Source organism: Pan troglodytes, chromosome X, assembly GCF_028858775.2.
Source record: "Pan troglodytes isolate AG18354 chromosome X, NHGRI_mPanTro3-v2.0_pri, whole genome shotgun sequence".
In the NCBI taxonomy this organism is placed as follows: domain Eukaryota; kingdom Metazoa; phylum Chordata; class Mammalia; order Primates; family Hominidae; genus Pan; species Pan troglodytes.
In genome coordinates this window covers 2,515,117-2,532,993 of record NC_072421.2, presented here as the reverse complement: position 1 = coordinate 2,532,993, position 17,877 = coordinate 2,515,117, and the positions used below count along the sequence as shown (strand labels likewise).

Here is a 17,877-nt window from a genome sequence, read left to right as displayed (position 1 = left end):
CCCAGGACTTTGGGAGGCTGAGACGGGCAGATCACGAGGTCAAGAGATCAAGACCATCCTGGCCAACATGGTGTAACCCTGTCTCTACTAAAAATACAAAAATTAACCCGGCGTGATGGTGCCCAGCTACTCGGGAGGCTGAGGCAGGAGAATCACTTGAACCCAGGAGGCGGAGGATGCAGTCAGCTGAGATTGTGCCACTGCACTCCAGCCTGGGCAACAGAGCGAGACCCTGTCTCTCAAAAAAAGAAAAAAACAAAAAAAGAAACAGGGCACACAGCACCTCTGAATGCAAATCACATCCTAGTTCAAAATGCAACCAGACCTCATTATCTGTGTATTTTATTTCTTTATTTTATTTTATCATATATATATATATATTTTTTATTTCCATATGTTATTGGGGAACAGGTGGTGTTTGCTTACATGAGTCAGTTCTTTAGTGGTGATTTGTGAGATTTGGATGCACCCAACACCTGAGCAGTATACAGTGAACCCAATTTGTAGTCTTTTATCTCTAGTCTCCTTCCCACCCTTTCCTGCTGAGTCCCCAAAGTCCATCATATCATTCTTAGGGCTTTGCATCCTCCTAACTTGGCTCCCACTTATGAGTGAGAACATAGGATGTTTGTTTTCCATTCCTGAGTTACTTCACTTAGAATGATGGTCTCCAATTCCATCCAGGTTGCTGTGAATGCCATTCATTCATTCCTTTTCCTGGCTGAGTAGTATTCCATTATATATATATATATAAATATATATATATATATAGTGTGTTATATATATAGTTATATATATAGTGTACTATATATAGTTATATATATAGTGTACTATTTATATAGTTATATATATAGTGTACTATATATAGTGTGTATATATATAGCATGTATATATATACACAGCACTATATACATAGACATATGTATATATTGTGTATATATATATTCGGCACTATATATGGACATATAGTGTATATATACACACACATTGTGTGTAAATATATATACAGACACATATTGTGTGTAAATATATATACAGACACATATTGTGTGTAAATATATATACACACACTATACACACACACACACACACACACAACACAGTTTCTTAAGCTCCCACTTATGAGTGAGAACATAGGATGTTTGTTTTCCATTCCTGAGTTACTTCACTTAGAATGATGGTCTCCAATTCCATCCCGGTTGCTGTGAATGCCATTCATTCATTCCTTTTCCTGGCTGAGTAGTATTCCATTATATACACACACACGAGATATATATATATGTGTGTATATATATACACATATATGTATATATGTATATATAATCTCGTGTGTGTGTATATACATACAGCACTATATATAGACACATGTATATATTGTGTGTATATATATACTGTGTACATGTATATATGATATATAGTGTGTATATGTGTATAGTGTATATATATAGTGTGTATATATATGTATGTACATATAGTGTGTATATATATAGGATGTGTGTATGTATGTGTGTGTGTGTGTGTGTGTGTGTATATATATATATATATATATATACACCAGAGTTTCTTTATCCACTTATTGATTGATGGGCATTTGGGTTGGTTCCACGATTTTGCAATTACGAATTGTGCTGCTATAAACATGCGTGCGTGGCTGGGTGCGGGGGCTCACGCCTGTCATCCCAGCACTTTGGGAGGCTGAGGCGGGCGGATCACGAGGTCAGGAGATGGAGACCATCCCGGCCAACATGGTGAAACCGCGTCTCTACTAAAAATACAAAAACTAGCCGGGCGTGGTGGCAGGCGCCTGTAGTCCCAGCTACTCGGGAGGCTGAGGCAGGAGAATCGCTTGAACCCGGGAGGTGGAGGTTGCAGTGAGCCGAGATCATGCCGCTGCACTCCAGCCTGGCGACAGAGCAAGGCTGTGTCTACAAAAAAAATGCGTGCATATCTTTTTCGTATAACGACTTCTTTTCCTCTGGGTGGATACCCGGTAGTGGCACTGCTGGATCACATGGTAGTTCTTTCAGTTCTTTAAAAACTCCCCACACCATTTCTCTAGTGGCTGTGTGAGTTTATGGCCATTCTTCGGGAGAAAGATGGTATCACATTGTGGTTTTGACTTTCGTTTCCCTGATCATTTGTGACGCTGAGCATTTTTTCATACGTTTCTTGGCCACTTATCTTGAATAGACAGGTTTCAAAAGAAGACGTACAAATGGCCATTATCTGCACATTGTGAATTCATGAATTCCCCTGCTCACTAAAATTGATTTGTCACCCCAAATCAATACTGAGGGTGCTTCCTGGGTCACTCACAGACACGCACTGAATATGAAAAGATTTGAATCACCCAACACACACACACACACATACACACACTCACACACTCCCAGCTGACATCTAACAAAGAAAGGCTGTGTCTTGTGACCTCAGCTCTCACACTCTAAAAGACAAATAAATAAATAAAAGTGTTCTTTTTGCTTTCTCTTCACTGCCACACTTCTTGCCTTCTTATGCTTTTTCTTGGTGACTTTGCTGTTTAAAATGACCCCCAAGCAGGCCGGGCACGGTGGCTCATGCCTGTCATCCCAGCACTTTGGGAGGCCGAGGCGGGCGGATCATCTGAGATCCGGAGGTCCAGACCAGCCTGGCCAACATGGTGAAATCCCGCCTCTACTAAAAATACAAAAATTAGCTGGAGGTGGTGGCAGGTGCCTGTAATCCCAGCTACTCGGGAGGCTGAGGCAGGAGAATCACTTGAACCCAGGAGGCGGAGGTTGCAGTGAGCCGAGATCGCGCCATTGCACTCCAGCCTGGGTGACAAAAGCAAAACTGCATCTCAAAAGAAAAAAAGAAAAATCCATGCATAGTGTTAAAATACTATTTAGTGTTCTGAAGTGCAAAAAACTGATGTGTGTCTCGCAGACAAAATCCGTGTGTTAGAGAAGCTTTTCCCAGACATGAGCTATAGTGCTGTTGACTGTGACGTCAATGGGAATGCGTCTACAATATCTATTCAGTAAGGTGTCTGTGAACAGAAACACACATACAACAAGCTGATCTATGGACTGGCGGCCAACAGTTTTATGAACAGTTGCTCACGGGAACCTAAGTCTATATTTCCTCTGGAATCCCTGGTGTCATATTTGCTAATTTAGTATTTGCTATGACTTTATAGACTCTCTCTACCCTAAATAATGAGAAAATACTGCAATTGTAAAGAATTTTTTTTTTTTTGAGGCAGTGTCCTGCTCTGTCACCCAGGCTGGAGTGCAGTGGCATAATTTTGGCTCACTACAGCCTCCACCTCTCGGGCTCAAGGAATTCTCCCACCTTAGCCCCCCATGTAGCTGGGACTACAGGTGCGTGCTACCATGCCCAGATAATTTTGTTGTATTTGTACAGATGGGGTTTTGTCACATTGCCCAGGCTGGTTAAGAATGTAAATGTTGGTACGTTCTCCTACCGCAACTTAAAAAGACAGGGAACCAGCCCAAATGTCCATCAATGATAGACTGGATAAAGAAAATGTAGCACATAGACACCATGGAATACTGTGCAGCCATAAAAAGAATGAGTTCATGTCCTTTTCAGGGACATGGATGAAGCTGGAAGCCATCATTCTCAGCAAACTCACACAAGAACAGAAAACCAAACACCTCATGTTCTCACTCATAAGTGGGAGTTGAACAATGAGAACACATGGACACAGGGAGGTGAATGTCACACACCAGGGCCTGTCGGGGGTTGGGGGGCAAGGGGAGGGAGAGCATTAGGGTAAATACCGAATGCATGCAGGGCTTAAAACCTAGATGACGGGTTAATAGGTACAGCAAACCACCACAGCACATGTATACCTATGTAACAAACCTGCACATTCTGCACGTGTATCCCGGAACGTATAGTTTAAAAAAAAAAAAGAAAATGGAATTTTTTTGTCGTTGTTGTTGAGACAGAGTCTCACTCAGTCCCAGGCTGGAGTGTGCAGTGGTGTGATCTTGGCTCACTGCAACCTCCACCTCCCAGGTTCAAGTGATTCTTCTGCTTCAGCCTCCTGAGTAGCTGGGATTACATGTGCACACCACTAGGCCTGGCTAATTTCTGTATTTTTAGCAGAGACGGGGTTTCACCATGCTGGGCAGGCTGGTCTCGAACTCCTGACCTCAAGTGATCTGCCTCAGCCTCCCAAAGTGCTGGGATGACAGGCATGAGCCACTGCAACTGGCCTAAAAATAATTTTTTTTACAGAGGAATTAAGAACAAAGTTATCAGCAGGTTCTAAGTCAAGTCAAGGGGCTTTCTGGCATTCCTTATGTGATTGGAGATACAAAGTGAAATAAATAAAGGTTCGTCTTTTTCAGGAGTGACTACCTAGACCATAACACAGGTACACCATAGCGAGAGTTGTCTCTGACTAATTTAAGCTCAACAGGTGCAGGAGGTGCAGGGAAGGTTATGCCTATGGGGGAAAGTGTAGGTTGGAGATGGTAGGGGCTGTGTTCATCAGGTGGACCAGCAGAACAGGCAACACAGATGGAAAAGCACATGCCAATCCCAAGAGATACCCCACAGCCAGTTGTGTGGAAGAAAACCACCAGCTAAGATGCAGACTCAAAGGGGAAGAGGATGTGAAGGAACATACCTGGGGGAAGACTGAGCCTCCCAGAGCTCCTTGGGATTCATTTCCTGGAGACTTTTTTTTTTTTTTTTTTTTTTGAGAGAGAGTTTTGGTCTTGTTGCCCAAGCTGGAGTGCAGTAGTGTGATCTCAGCTCACTGCAACCTCCACCTCCCAGGTTCAAGCGATTCTCCTGCCTCAGCCTCCTGAGTTGCTGTGATTACAGGAATGCACCACCACACCTGGCTAATTTTTTGTATTTTTAGTAGAGATGGGGTTTCACCATTTTGGCCATGCTGGTCTCGAACTCCTGACCTCAGGTGATCCGCCCACCTTGGCCTCCCAAAGTGCTGGGATTACAGGTGTGAGCCCCTGCACCCGGCCGTATTCCCTGGAGACTTTTAAGCTCTCAGTGACTGCCTCAAATGTTCAGTATATAATTCTCACCTTCACCTGCCTCATGGAAGACAAACTCGAGAAAGACTCCCAGTAGGAAGGAACAACAGCATTCCCTAAGCCGGAAAGCATCGCTTAAAATCATTTTCCCTTGTTCTCTATTCAAAATGTATGCAGCTGCCAGCTTTTCATCTGAGGCAGCGGCTGAAAAGCAGGATGTACCTGGAAATCCTGTCTGTGCACAGCAGCACACATGAGGTTGGAGGCCGCTCACTCCGCTGCCTCGGGCTTGTGCCGTCTTGAGTTCTAATGCCCGTGCTCATTAGGTTGGACCAGCACAGCGTGGGCAGACACCGTGGAATGACAGGCGTCCCTCCTGCAGCGTTCTGCCTGTCTTTAACAGGTGCTTCCAAAGCTCGTTCCCTAAGGCCATTAAGCAGCCCTCAGGTGACAGAGACACTTTGACTAAACTGGCCCAAGAAACGTACCCTTCATTCATTGTTGGAACTCGATGCCAACTTAATTTTGCTTGTAGACCAGCACACAGCTGTGCAGAGCTGTCAAACACAGACACAGTAGAATGACATGTTCTCAAGCGTGCGTCTGAACTCATCTGTATGGAAAATGGAAGTCATAAGACCTCCTTTGCTGTGTTGTTTGAAAGATCAAATGCAAAATATGTGTGATTCCTTATACAACACTCTTGCACAGTGATGCATTTGTAAAGCCTATTTATTTTTGATGAACTCTTAAGAAAGCCTTGAAGACATTCTGTGTGCATGGTGTCTGCCCTTCTGCCCAGAAAATACACATCTGACATTTTATTTTCCCCATCTTCCAGCAATCTCATGGTAAAAAGTCATTGGAAGATCACACACCAATATGGCGCCCACTGCAAACCAAACACGTGAACGTATATAATAAGGTTTGTCTCTTCTCTCTGTTCTGCACGTAGTAAAGCTCTGTCTTAACATTGAAAAATCTGGGCAAATCTCCTGTAGATTCCAGAAGAAATACCAAGTCTGAGATGAAAGCTGTTGCTCCCTGGTGCCACCCTCAATGCCTTCTTTATGTCATTCTGACTTAGAACTTGCTAATGAGTTTTCCTCTTAATTTGTCTTTGAAAAATTACTTTTCACGGTGGTAAAATAGCATACCATAAAATGTACCATCTTGACCATTTTTTAAAGTGTACAGTGGCATTGAATACATTTATAGAGTTGTGGAACCGTCAACACCATCCATCTTCAGAACTCTCTTCAGTTTGCAAAATGGAAACTTTGGACTCATTAACAAGCAACCCCCGGTTCGCTCCAGTCCCCAACCTACTGGTAAGTTTTGTCCTTGACACTATGATGGTGTTTGTTTTTTTTTTTTTTTTTTTGAGACAGAGTCTCGCTGGGTCGTCCAGGCTGGAATGCAGTGGTGCGATCTCAGCTCACTGTAACCTCTGCCTCCCAGGTTCAAGCGATTCTTCTGCCTCAGCCTCCTGAGTGTCTGAGACTACAGGTGTGCACCACCACGCCCGGCTAATTTTTGTATTTTTAGTAGAGACAGGGTTTCACCGTATTGGCCAGACTGGTCTCGAACTCCTGGCCTCGTGATCCTCCCGCCTTGGCCTCCCAAAGTTCTGGGATTACAGGTGTGAGCCACTGTGCCCAGCCTTTTGATGGTCTTATAAATAGCAACTGTGATGGCCTCTCACGGGAGGCTGCCCTGGACGGAACCAAAACATTTTGTAAGTCAAAAGTGCGTGGAGCCATTGAACAAAATTGTAGTGTGTACCAGGATGCCCTTGACTTACTGGAAGTTCTTCCTAGGGAGTATAGCTCCCCAAGAAAGGTGAAGTTTCTCCAAACAGCCATACACTCCACCTCCGTGGCTTCCTGCCATGATTTGACTCCACCTTGAACTCTGATGTTCCTCTGAACTTCTCAGAAGACAGAAGGGAGTCTCCGGCCAGGTCAGGCTCCCGAAATAGGTCATCTCAGTTGCTATGTATAAGACCATCAGAATTCCCACACGTTGTGGGAGGTAGCTGGTGGGAGGTAATTGAATCATGGGAGCATCTATTCAAAAAGAAAATGAGCAAATGAGAACCTGCTTATGTCTGACAGTTACTGCTGAGCAAGGTCTCCTCTTCTGGGCCTCTTTCAATAATGCCAGGCAGGGTTTCCACACCACTGTTGCATGCATTGATTTCCTGAGTGCTCCAGTTGTAACACTCCGAGCTGAGCACACTGCCCTGGTGGGGCAAATAGCATCTCCACTGCTGTGTGTAGACTGGGCGGTGAGTGTAGATGGTAATATACCAAGGAAAGGTCTTCAATCAGAAGGCTGTGGACCCATAATGTGAGAAATGAACAAGGAAAAGCGTGAAAAATGGCCACAAGGGACTGCGGATTTTTATCTACCCCAAGAGTAGTCCATAGAATTGATAATATGAATGTAGAATACATGTCTCATCTGAATGCATCGTCATTGATTTTTGCAAATAAAACACAAATATGTCATAAATTATGAGTAAAGGAATAGTAGCTTTTGGGGGCACTGTGCATCTTCTCATTCTAAGAATAGCATGATATCCTTCAATAATGTGGGGTTGCATAACTTTTTTTGCTATCCAAAAGGAGCCATGTTACCCAATATGGTTCAGAGTGATTGATGTGTGTGGAGCTGCTGGCAGCAGATGGTTCCTGAGATAAATTCTGATGTCGAGTGACGTGAGTTGTCATGGGCAGAATAACATCTGCTACAGGCAGAACTTCTTGATGCTGCAACCAGAAAATCCAGGGCAGGGAATGGTTTTAAAATATAGGCTTTATCATGATTTAGGTAGAGTAAGGTCAACAGACCAGGAGACGACTGCTCTTGAGAAAAAAGTTTTGTTACTTTCCCAAGAAGGTCCCAAGAAGACAGGGGTGTCATATCATGCAGGGCCCCATGGAGGAGCTCAGGAGACGGAAGGAGTAGGAAGAAAAAAATGGGTGAGAGGCTTTATTGCGGTTTCTGTAGGAAGGAACAGGTGAGGTAGGATGAGCAGGTTTAGGATTGCCTTGTTTGAATGATTTCAGCAAGCTCTGGGGGTACAGGAGCTGAAATGGTTTGGCTGTGTCCCCACCCAAATCTCATCTTGAATTCCCACTCATTGTGGGAGGTTCCTGGTGGGAGGTGATTGAATCATGGGGGCAGGTCTTTCCTGTGTCGTTCTTGTGATAGTGAATAAGTTTCATAACATCTGATGGTTTTATAAGCGGGCGTTTCCCTGCACAAGCTCTCTCTCTGCCTGCTGCCATCCATGAAAGACATGACGTGTTCCTCCTTGCCTTCCACCATGATTGTGTGCCTTGGAACTGTAAGTCCATTAAGCCTGTCTTTCTTTTGTAAACTGCCCAGCCTGTGGTATGTCTTTATAAGCTGCATGAAAACAGACTAATACCGGGGCTCTCCGTATTCGCCTGGTACCTGGCACTGGGGACCTTAGGGCAAGTGGAGAGTGGCCATGGGATGCGAGACTCCCACACAGAATGTTGTTGGGGTGTGGAATCTAGATTGATTGTTTTGCATATGAAAGACATGCTCATAGAGGAGTTGTTCATGTTCTCCAGAAATTGCCTAACCCTGAGATGGTCAGTTTCTCTAGAGGCAGCAAGACCCCCTAGTGTCAAAGCATCACATACAGAAATCAGGAAATGCAATAATGATAGGAACATTCCCCTGCCAAAGGACCCTTACACAGTCTTTAGCTGCTTTCAGAGAGATGCTTGGTGGAGGGGGAGGGGGTCCTCAGCCCTACCAAACTGTGGAAGAATGCAGTCTTCTCAAAATACATGGACTTGTGCTTCTAAAGCGTAGCTCTAATGCATAGTGAGTCTTGCTGTATTAGTCCGTTTGGATGCTGCTGATAATGACATACCTGGGTATGTCTTCCAATTCTGTAAATCTGCCATGACTACAAATCCCCATGTCTCGTTTCCTAGCTGTTTTTAAAGAAAACTAGAGCCACAAAACACACAAAGCAATGGAAGCTGTGCTGTTCTCCTTTACTTTCATAAATGCCTATTTCCACTCAGGAGAAGACGTACCTGATAAAGATATACTTGGGAGACTGGGTAATTCGTACAGAAATAGAGGTTTAATGGACACACATGCCATGTGGCTAGGGAGGCCTCACAATCGTGGCAGAAGGCAAGGAGGAGCAAGTCACATCTTACATGGATGACGGCAGGCAAAGAGAGAGCTTCTGCAGGGAAATGCCCTCTTATAAAACCATCAGATCTCATGAGACTTATTCACTGTCATGAGAACAGCATTGAAAAGACCTGCCCCCATGATTCAATTACCTCCTCCCACAGGGTCCCTCCCACAACACGTGGGAATTCAAGATGAGATTTGGGTGGGGACACAGCCAAACCATATCACTTGCTTTATCCCTCATTTTTGGAAACAGCTCATCATACACATATGGCTTTCCTCATGCAGCAGAAATGCCTGGCTTTTAATGACTGGATAGTAGGAAAATGACCTACCTTGACTATTGACTGGATTCCTTCCTAGTTATGTCTGGGGAGATTTTCGTCATTCTTGTATCTTTTTACAACACCCTCAAAATCTGGAATTACTTTGGATGTCTCCAAATTTCTTTTCTTTTTTTATTTTCCCCAGAGTTTCGCTCTTCTCTCCCAGGCTACAGTGCAGTGGCATGATCTTGGCTCACTGCAGCCTCTGCCTCCCAGGTTCAAGCAATTCTCCTGCCTCAGCCTCCCAAGTAGCTGGGATTACAGGCACTCACCATCACGCCTGGCTAATTTTTGTATTTTTAGTAGAGACAGGGTTTCGCCATGTTGGCCAGGCTGGTCTCAAACTCCTGACCACAGGTGATCCAGCCACCTTGGTCTCCCAAAGTGCTGAGATTACAGGCATGAGCCACCGTGCCCATCCAGAAGTGTCCAAATTTCTTAGTGCTTCCTGAGCAAGAGGGTGTCTTCCCTAATGTGCTTCTCACTTTTAAAGTAGTTTCTTGGAAACGTTACACTTCTGTAAATCTGCCATGACTACCACTCCCCGTGTCTTGTTTCCTAGCTGTTTTTAAAGAAAACTAGAGCCACAAAACACACAAAGAAATGTAAGCTGTGCTGCTCTTTTTTTTTTTTTTTTGAGATGGAGTCTCACTCTGTCGCCCAGGCTGGAGTGCAGTGGCTCCATCTTGGCTCACTGCAAGCTCCGCCTCCCGGGTTCACGCCATTCTCCTGCCTCAGCCTCCCGAGCAGCTGGGACTACAGGTGCCCGCCACCATGCCCGGCTAATTTTTTTGTATTTTTAGTAGAGATGGGGTTTCACCGTGTTAGCCAGGATGGTCTCGATCTCCTGACCTTGTGATCCGCCTGCCTTGGCCTCCCAAAGTGCTGGGATGACAGGCGTGAGCCACCGCACCCGGCCTCGTGCTGCTCTTTTTGGCACTCATAAATGCCTCAGGCAGAACACTCAGAGATACCAAATCCCAGTTCAGTGAATGTTTCTGGTTGTTAAACACAATGTCTCTGATCTAGTATAGCAACTTTGTTCCATGGAGAAGAAAACAGAGTTCACATTTCTGAGCTTCCTGCCTAGGCTGCCTGGCAGGAATGAGTTGGTCAGCTCTGAGGGTAATTTCCTGTGCTAAGTAGGGTGGGCTGAATAATGAGCCCTAAAGATATCAAAGTCTTAATCCTTAGAGCCTACTAATCTCTGACCTCACAGGACAACATGCACTTTGCAGGTGTGGTTAAATTAAGAATCCTGACATGGAGGGATTACACTGGATTATCCAGGGGGACTCCATAGAATCAAAATCGTCCCTTTTTTTTTTTTTTTTATTGAGACAGAGTCTTGCTCTGTCTCCCAGGCTGGAGTGCGATGGCACGATCTCGGCTCACTGCAAACTCCACCTCCCAGGTTAAAGCCATTCTCCTGCCTCAGCCTCCCTAGTAGCTGGCATTACAGGCACCTGCCATCATGCCTGGGTGATTTTTGTGTTTTTGTGGAGATGAGGTTTTACCATGTTGGCAAGGCTGGTCTTGAACTCCTGACCTCAGGGGATCTGCCCACCTCAGCCTCCCAAAGTGCTGGGACTACAGGCATGAGCCACCATGCCTGGCCTCAAGGGGTCTTCATAAGAGGAAAGGAGAAGGAGTTTTCACACAGAAGAGGAAAAGATCAATGTGAAGATGGAGACAGAGACGGGAGTGATGTGGCCACAAGCCCAGGGATGCCTGGAGCCCCCGGGAGCTGGGAGAGGCAGGGAGGATCCTCCCGTAGAGCATCCAGAAGCAACTGGATATAATAGTAATGCATTGAGCAGTGGCCCCCAAAATATATGTCCATGTCCTGACTCCCAGGACCTGTGAATGCAACCTAATGTGGAAATACAATCTTTGCAGATGTAATTAAGTAAAGGATTTTGAGATGAGATCATCCCAGATTAAGGTGGGTCCTATATCTCATGACAGGTGTCTTTCTAAAAGACAGAAGAGGAGACATAGACACAAAGTAGAAGGCCATGTACTGAGGCAGAGACTGGAGTGATGTAGCCACAAGCCAAGGGATGCCTGGAGCCCCCAGGAGCAGTGAGAGGCAGGAAGGATCCTCCCCTAGAGCCCCCAGACGGAACCAAACACAACTGCAGTGGATTGAATGGTGATCCCCAAAAGATCTGTCCATGTCCTAACCCCTAGAACCTGTGAATAGGACCTCGTTTGGAAATAGCGTCTTTGCAGATGTGATCAAATTGAGGATGTTGAGATGAGATTATCCTGGATTGGGTGGGCCCTAAATGCAATGACAGGTGTCCTCCTAAGAGACAGAAGAGGAGAGACAGACACACAGGAGAAGGCCACGTGGAGACGGAGGCAGAGACTGGAGTGATGTGGCCACAAGCCCAGGGACACCTGGAGGCCCCAGGAGCTGGGAGAGGCAGGAAGGACCCTCCCCTAGAGCCTCTGGAGGGAGCACACAGCCCTGCCCATGCCTTGATCTCACGCTTCTGGTCGCCAAGACTTGGAGAGAGTACATTGCTGCTGTTTAAAGCCACAGAACTTGTAATCATTTGTTAAAGTGGACTCAAGAAACAACTACAATGGCTTCCCACTGGGGTTGATGTCACCAACAGGCACAGAAGTTGAGCAGCATGAGAGACTGGTCAAGACAAACCAGAGCCTTGGGGAAGGGAGTGTAGGTGGTGAGTCAGCGTAGGGAGGACAGGCTGTGAATGTTCCAGCACAGACATTGCCTCTGCCCAACGTGCCGAGGTGGCCTCTTTACATCCTCCCTCTCTGAGGTTTAGGGTTCTTACCAACTCTAGCCCACTAATAACTCCCATCACTTGAGTGAATTGTTCGGGGGAATAATCTGCTTTTTCTTTTCTTTTCTTTTTTCTTTTGAGTTTTGAGACGGAGTTTCACTCTTGTCGCCCAGGCTGGAGTGCAATGGCACGATCTCGGCTCACCGCAACCTCCGCCTCCCGGGTTCAAGCTATTCTCCTGCCTCAGCCTCCCGAGTAGCTGCGATTACAGGCACATACCACCACACCCAGCTAATTTTGTATTTTTAGTGGATACTGGCTTTCTCCATCTTGGTCAGGCTGGTGAACTCCCGACCTCAGGTGATCCGCCTGTCTTGGCTTCCCAAAGTGCTGGGATTATAGGCGTGAGTCACCGCGCCCAGCCTCTAATCTGCGTTTTCTAAGCTGAATAGGTAGAACAATAATTTATAAGATGTTACGATAATTTATAAGATGTTACAATAATTTATAAGAAATATTTTCCTTTCAGGCCGGGTGTGGTGGCTCACACCTGTAATCCCAGCACTTTGGGAGGCCGAGGCAAGCAGATCACCTGAGGTCAGGAGTTCAAAACCAGCCTGACCAACATGGTGAAACCTTGTCTCTACTAAAAATACAAAAATTAGCCAAGCGTGGTGGTGCGTGCCTGTAATTCCAGCTACTCGGGAAGTTGAAGCAGGAGAATCACTTGAACCCAGGAGACGGAGGTTGCAGTGAGCCGAGATTACACCATTGCACTCTGGCCTGGGTGACAGAGCAAGACTTAGGGAAAAAAAAAGAGAGAGAGAGAGACAGAAAGAGAGAGAAGAGAGAGAGAAGGAAGGAAGGGTGTGAGGGAGGGATGGAGGAAGGAAGGAAGGGAGGGAGGAACGGAGAGAGGGAAATATTTTCCTTTCAAGGTGATGACCTGAATCAGTAAAATAGAGAAAGTATTGGAGAGAAAAGACCATCATCTGATAGATGAGTTTTCTAGGCTGCCAAAGCAAATTGCCACAAACTGGGGTGCTTAAAACAGCAGAGATTTGTCCTTTCCAGTTCTGGAGACCCAGAGTCTGAGATCAAGTTATCTCACAGCTGTGCTTCCTCAGGAGGCTCTCGGGGAGGATCTTTCTTGCCTCTCTCCGTTTCTGGGGGCTCCAGGCGTCCCTGCGCTTGTGGCTGCATCACTCCAGTCTCTGCCTCCATCTCCACATATCTTTCTCCTCTGTTTCTGTGTCTCCTCTTCTGCCTCTTAGAAGGACACCTGTCATTGCATTTAGGGCTCACCCTAATCCAGGATGACCTCATGTTAACAGGATGACCTGCAAAAGCTCTATTTCCAAATAAGGTTACATTCTGAGCTTCCAGGTGGATGTGCATTTATTTTTTCTTTTTTCTTTTTTTTTTTTTTTTTTGAGACAGAGTTTCGCTCTTGCCCAGGCTGGAGTGCAGTGGCGCGATCTCAGTTCACCGCAACCTCCGCCTCCTAGGTTTAAGTGATTCTCCTGCCTCTGCCTCCCAAGTAGCTGGGATTACAGGCGCCCGCCAGCACGCCTGGCTAATTTTTTGTATTTTTAGTAGAGATGGGGGTTTCATCATGTTGGTCAGGCTGGTCTCGAACTCCTGACCTTGTGATCCACCTACCTCGGCCTCCCAAAGTGCTGAGATTACAGGTGTGAGCCACCACACCCAGACTCTCCTCTGTTTCTGTATCTCCTCTTCTGCCTCTTAGAAGGACACCTGTCATTGCATTTAGGGCCCACCCTAATCCAGGATGACCTGCAAAAGCTCTATTTCCAAATAAGGTTACATTCTGAGCTTCCAGGTGAACATGCGTTATTTTTTTCTTAGGAGGAGCACTATTCAGTACAGTAAACTCTCCTTGAGGGTGGCTTTTGGGGGCTTACAGCCTCAAACCTATCTTACGCTCATCAATAAAAACAAAAACATATATGACTGGGCGTGGTAGCGCATGCCTGAAATCTCAGCACTTCGGGAGGCGGACGCGGGCAGATCACGAGGTCAGGAGTTCGAGACCAACCTGACCAACATGGTGAAACCCTGTCTCTACTAAAAATACAAAAATGAGCCTGGCTTGGTGGCACGTGCCTGTAGTCTCAGCTACTCATGAGGCTGAGGCAGGAAAATCGCTTGAACCTGGAAGGTGGAGGTTGCAGTAAGCCAAGATTGTGCCACTGCACTCCAGCCTGGGCGACAGAGTGAGATTCCGTTTCAAAAAAACAAAAACAAAAAAACCATATATATATAAGCTGACTTTGCTATAACTGTCATCCCCCCAGTGCAGGGAGTCAAGACCACAGTTACGAGATGGCGGCATGCAGACACAGACATCTGCACATGTGATACCGCCACCTCTGGTCGTTCCTAGCATAAGCAGTTGTATCCGGTTGGCTTCATCTGCCCTGAATGCCTAACTGTGATCTCCAATGCATGTGTCCATCCAAGAAAGAAGTCCCCATCTACCTAGAATGGGTCGATATTGAGAATCTTCAAGCCACAAAGACGCGTCTCATCTCTGAACATTTGGAAACACATTTGAGGCCCAGAATACTTCTTAACAAACATTCAAAGCAGTGTATGGAAATTGTACCCAAACTAGAATTGTGTAAATTGAAGAGTTTGTTTTTTTTTTAATCATCTCTAGCCAGCTAGCTGGAGACATGTCAATGCTTTGTGAGGAACATCGTCTATGCACCTTTCTTTTATTCTTATTTTATTTTAGAGATGGAGTTTCACTCTTGTCACCCAGGCTGCAGTGCAGTGGCGTGATCTCAGCTCACCGCAACCTCCGCCTCCCAGGTTCGAGCAATTCTCCTGCCTCAGCCTCCCAAGTAGCTGGGATTACAGGCATGTGCCACCACACCCACTAATTTTTGTACTTTTAGTAGAGACGGGGTTTCGCCATGTTGGCCAAGCTGGTCTCGAACTCCTGACCTCAGGTGATCCACCCACCTCTGCCTCCCAAAGTGCTGGGGTTACAGGCATGAGCCACCTCGCCCAGCCCAGAATACTTCTTAACAAACACTCAAAGCCTTGTATGGAAATTGTACCCAAACTGTAATTGTGTATATTGAAGGGTTTTTTTTTTTTCATCATCTCTAGCCAGCTAACTGGAGACATGTCAACACTTTGTGAGGAACATGGTCTAGGCAGCTTTCTACTTGCAGCTTATGACTTGGAAGAGAGCCTCACTGTGCTCAAGAGAGCTCTTGCCTAATGATGCATTTGCTGCCTCAGGAGGCGAGGGTTTGTTGGCTTGCATAAGCACATCTTAGAGTCCAGGAATTTTGATGAGAGAGTCTTCATTATCCTTGGTAACAAGTCTCCTCCAAAAGTTCTGAACCAACAGTGCTAGGAATCATTTCAGCCTCTGTTTCATCGTTGACGTTGAGTTGTAGGACCATCCAACGAAACATCATTAAGCGGCTTTACTTTGTCAGGTGGATGACTGATAGGTGCAAATGCCAGGTACAGGATGATTCCCACACAGGTGGATCTTTTCTGGCTTAGACAAACAGGGAGAGGTGAGATGAAGGGACAATTTCAACAACACTCATCTCTTTGGGGTGATATCACCCCCGTAGCTATCATGCCCAGTGGCTCCATGACCACCATGAGAATTACTTTTCACCAACTCCTAAAGCTCTGAACCTGTGCTGTGGCAAACATAGGGGGCAAGCTTCATGTTCTGGGTGTTGGCTGATTGCATAAGAAGCTAATATCGTCGGGAGTGTATTCTAAGGATCTGCCTTGTGTCTGCCATCTTCTCACAAAGCATTACATTGTAGAGGAATCAGAATAGCATGAAACCACCAGGCAAGTTGAAGCAGAGTCATACCCAAAACTCAAGACACCAGCACACATGGCATTGCTAACTTTTTCTCCACCCAGCAAAGCTCATTCTCTCAGGGACAAAGTCAGAGAGAAAAGGTGGGGACTTTCCACGGTTGGGTAATTGGATTTAGAAAGTCACAAATTTCTGCAGGGTAATAGAAGCAATTCATCACCTGTGAGGTTGGCGTCTCTGAGTCTCCGCTTGTCAGCACCCGGACTTGCTGCCAACTCCTGCTCATTCACACCTCCTGCTTGACTCCCCCACCTCAACCTCCTCAACAGAACTTGCATTTTCAAGATCAAAAAAATTTCTGCAGAACTGAACTAACTTCATGGCAGGCATTTCTCCATCTGTGCAGCAAAGGAAGGTTCCACTAGACAGTGGTTAGCCTTTCCTTGCAGGCTTGGAATCCTTTCACTGTTACCTGTTTATTTAGAGCTGAGAAGCAGAATATAATCAAGGCTCAGACCATTTTTGGAGACAGTCAGAGGCTCAGGACTGCAGGAAAGAGTGAGTTGAGAATCTCTAAACAGGCAGTTGTTATGCCCCACATAGACAGAAATGAAAAGAAAGGGTTGGGCGCAGTGGATCATGCCTGTAATCCCAGCACTTTGGGAGGCTGAGGTGGGTGAATCATGAGGTCAGGGGTTCAAGACCAGCCTGGCCAACATGGTGAAACCCCGTCTCTTCTAAAAATACAAAAAAATTAGCTGGGCATGATGGTGGGTGCCTGTAATCCCAGCTACTCAGGAGGCTGAGGCAGGAGAATTGCTTGAACCTGGGAGATGGAGGTTGCAGTGAGCTGAGATCGCACCACTGCACTCCAGCCTTGGTGACAGTGTGAGACTCTGTCTCAATAAAAAATAAAAATATAAAATAAAAATAATAAAAAATAAAAAAATGTAGTAAAAAAAATAAAAAATAAAATAATAATAAAAAAGAAAAGACCTGCAAGAACAGGAGAAGAACCCATAAAGTTAATTTCCCCAGTGAGTGAGGAGGAGAGAGTAGTAAACCAGGCAGAAGTCAAACCTGAAGGGAACATCAATAAGCATGCCAACGCTTCATTTGGTATCTTAATTTTATCATGTATTTATTTTTCCTGAGCATTTTCTAGGTAGCCTTTTCTTTCCATCTCTCCCTGCTAAACAGTGATATTCTTGGCCTTTCTAATGAATCATTTTGACATGGAGAGGTTGTCAATACCAGTTGGTGCAGCTTTTAACATTTTGGTCATACTCCAATCATGAACATACTCAAAAGTCTTGGACATAATGAAAAGCGTGAGAGTATTAAGAATTGTCGATAAAGTCTCTATGTAGCTTTTGGATGCTCAAAATGCCATACTTCTCTCAAAATCCAAGGAGAATTAAAAGGATTGATGGGTTTAAACATTTCTGTATTTATTTTTCTCTCCCCTTTCAATTGTACTCTGCCCAAGGTCTGCATTCGGGTGCAGACCTTTGGGACATACACATATCCCTAAAAATATGTCTATGTCCTAAACCCTCATAACCTGGGAAATGGGACCTCATGATGGAAAAGGGTCTTTGAAGATGCAGTTAAGGTAAAGATCGCAAGATGAGATCATATAGTGGGTGTGACCTCCAATGACAAGTGTCATTATAACTGATAGATGAAAAGACACAAAATGAAGGTCATGTTGGAGAGAAAAGCAGAAATCAGGGTGATATGTCTACAAGCCAAGTGTA

At 45.4% G+C, this 17,877-nt stretch overlaps 1 long non-coding RNA gene across 1 annotated transcript; it reads left to right on the top strand.

The window, feature by feature from the left end:
• Window positions 1-3,547: 3,547 nt before the first annotated feature.
• Window positions 3,548-12,428, top strand: LOC134809348 (uncharacterized). The gene is made up of 2 exons (XR_010154843.1): window positions 3,548-6,343; window positions 8,267-12,428. It is a non-coding gene; the product is annotated as an uncharacterized LOC134809348 (long non-coding RNA).
• Window positions 12,429-17,877: the final 5,449 nt, after the last annotated feature.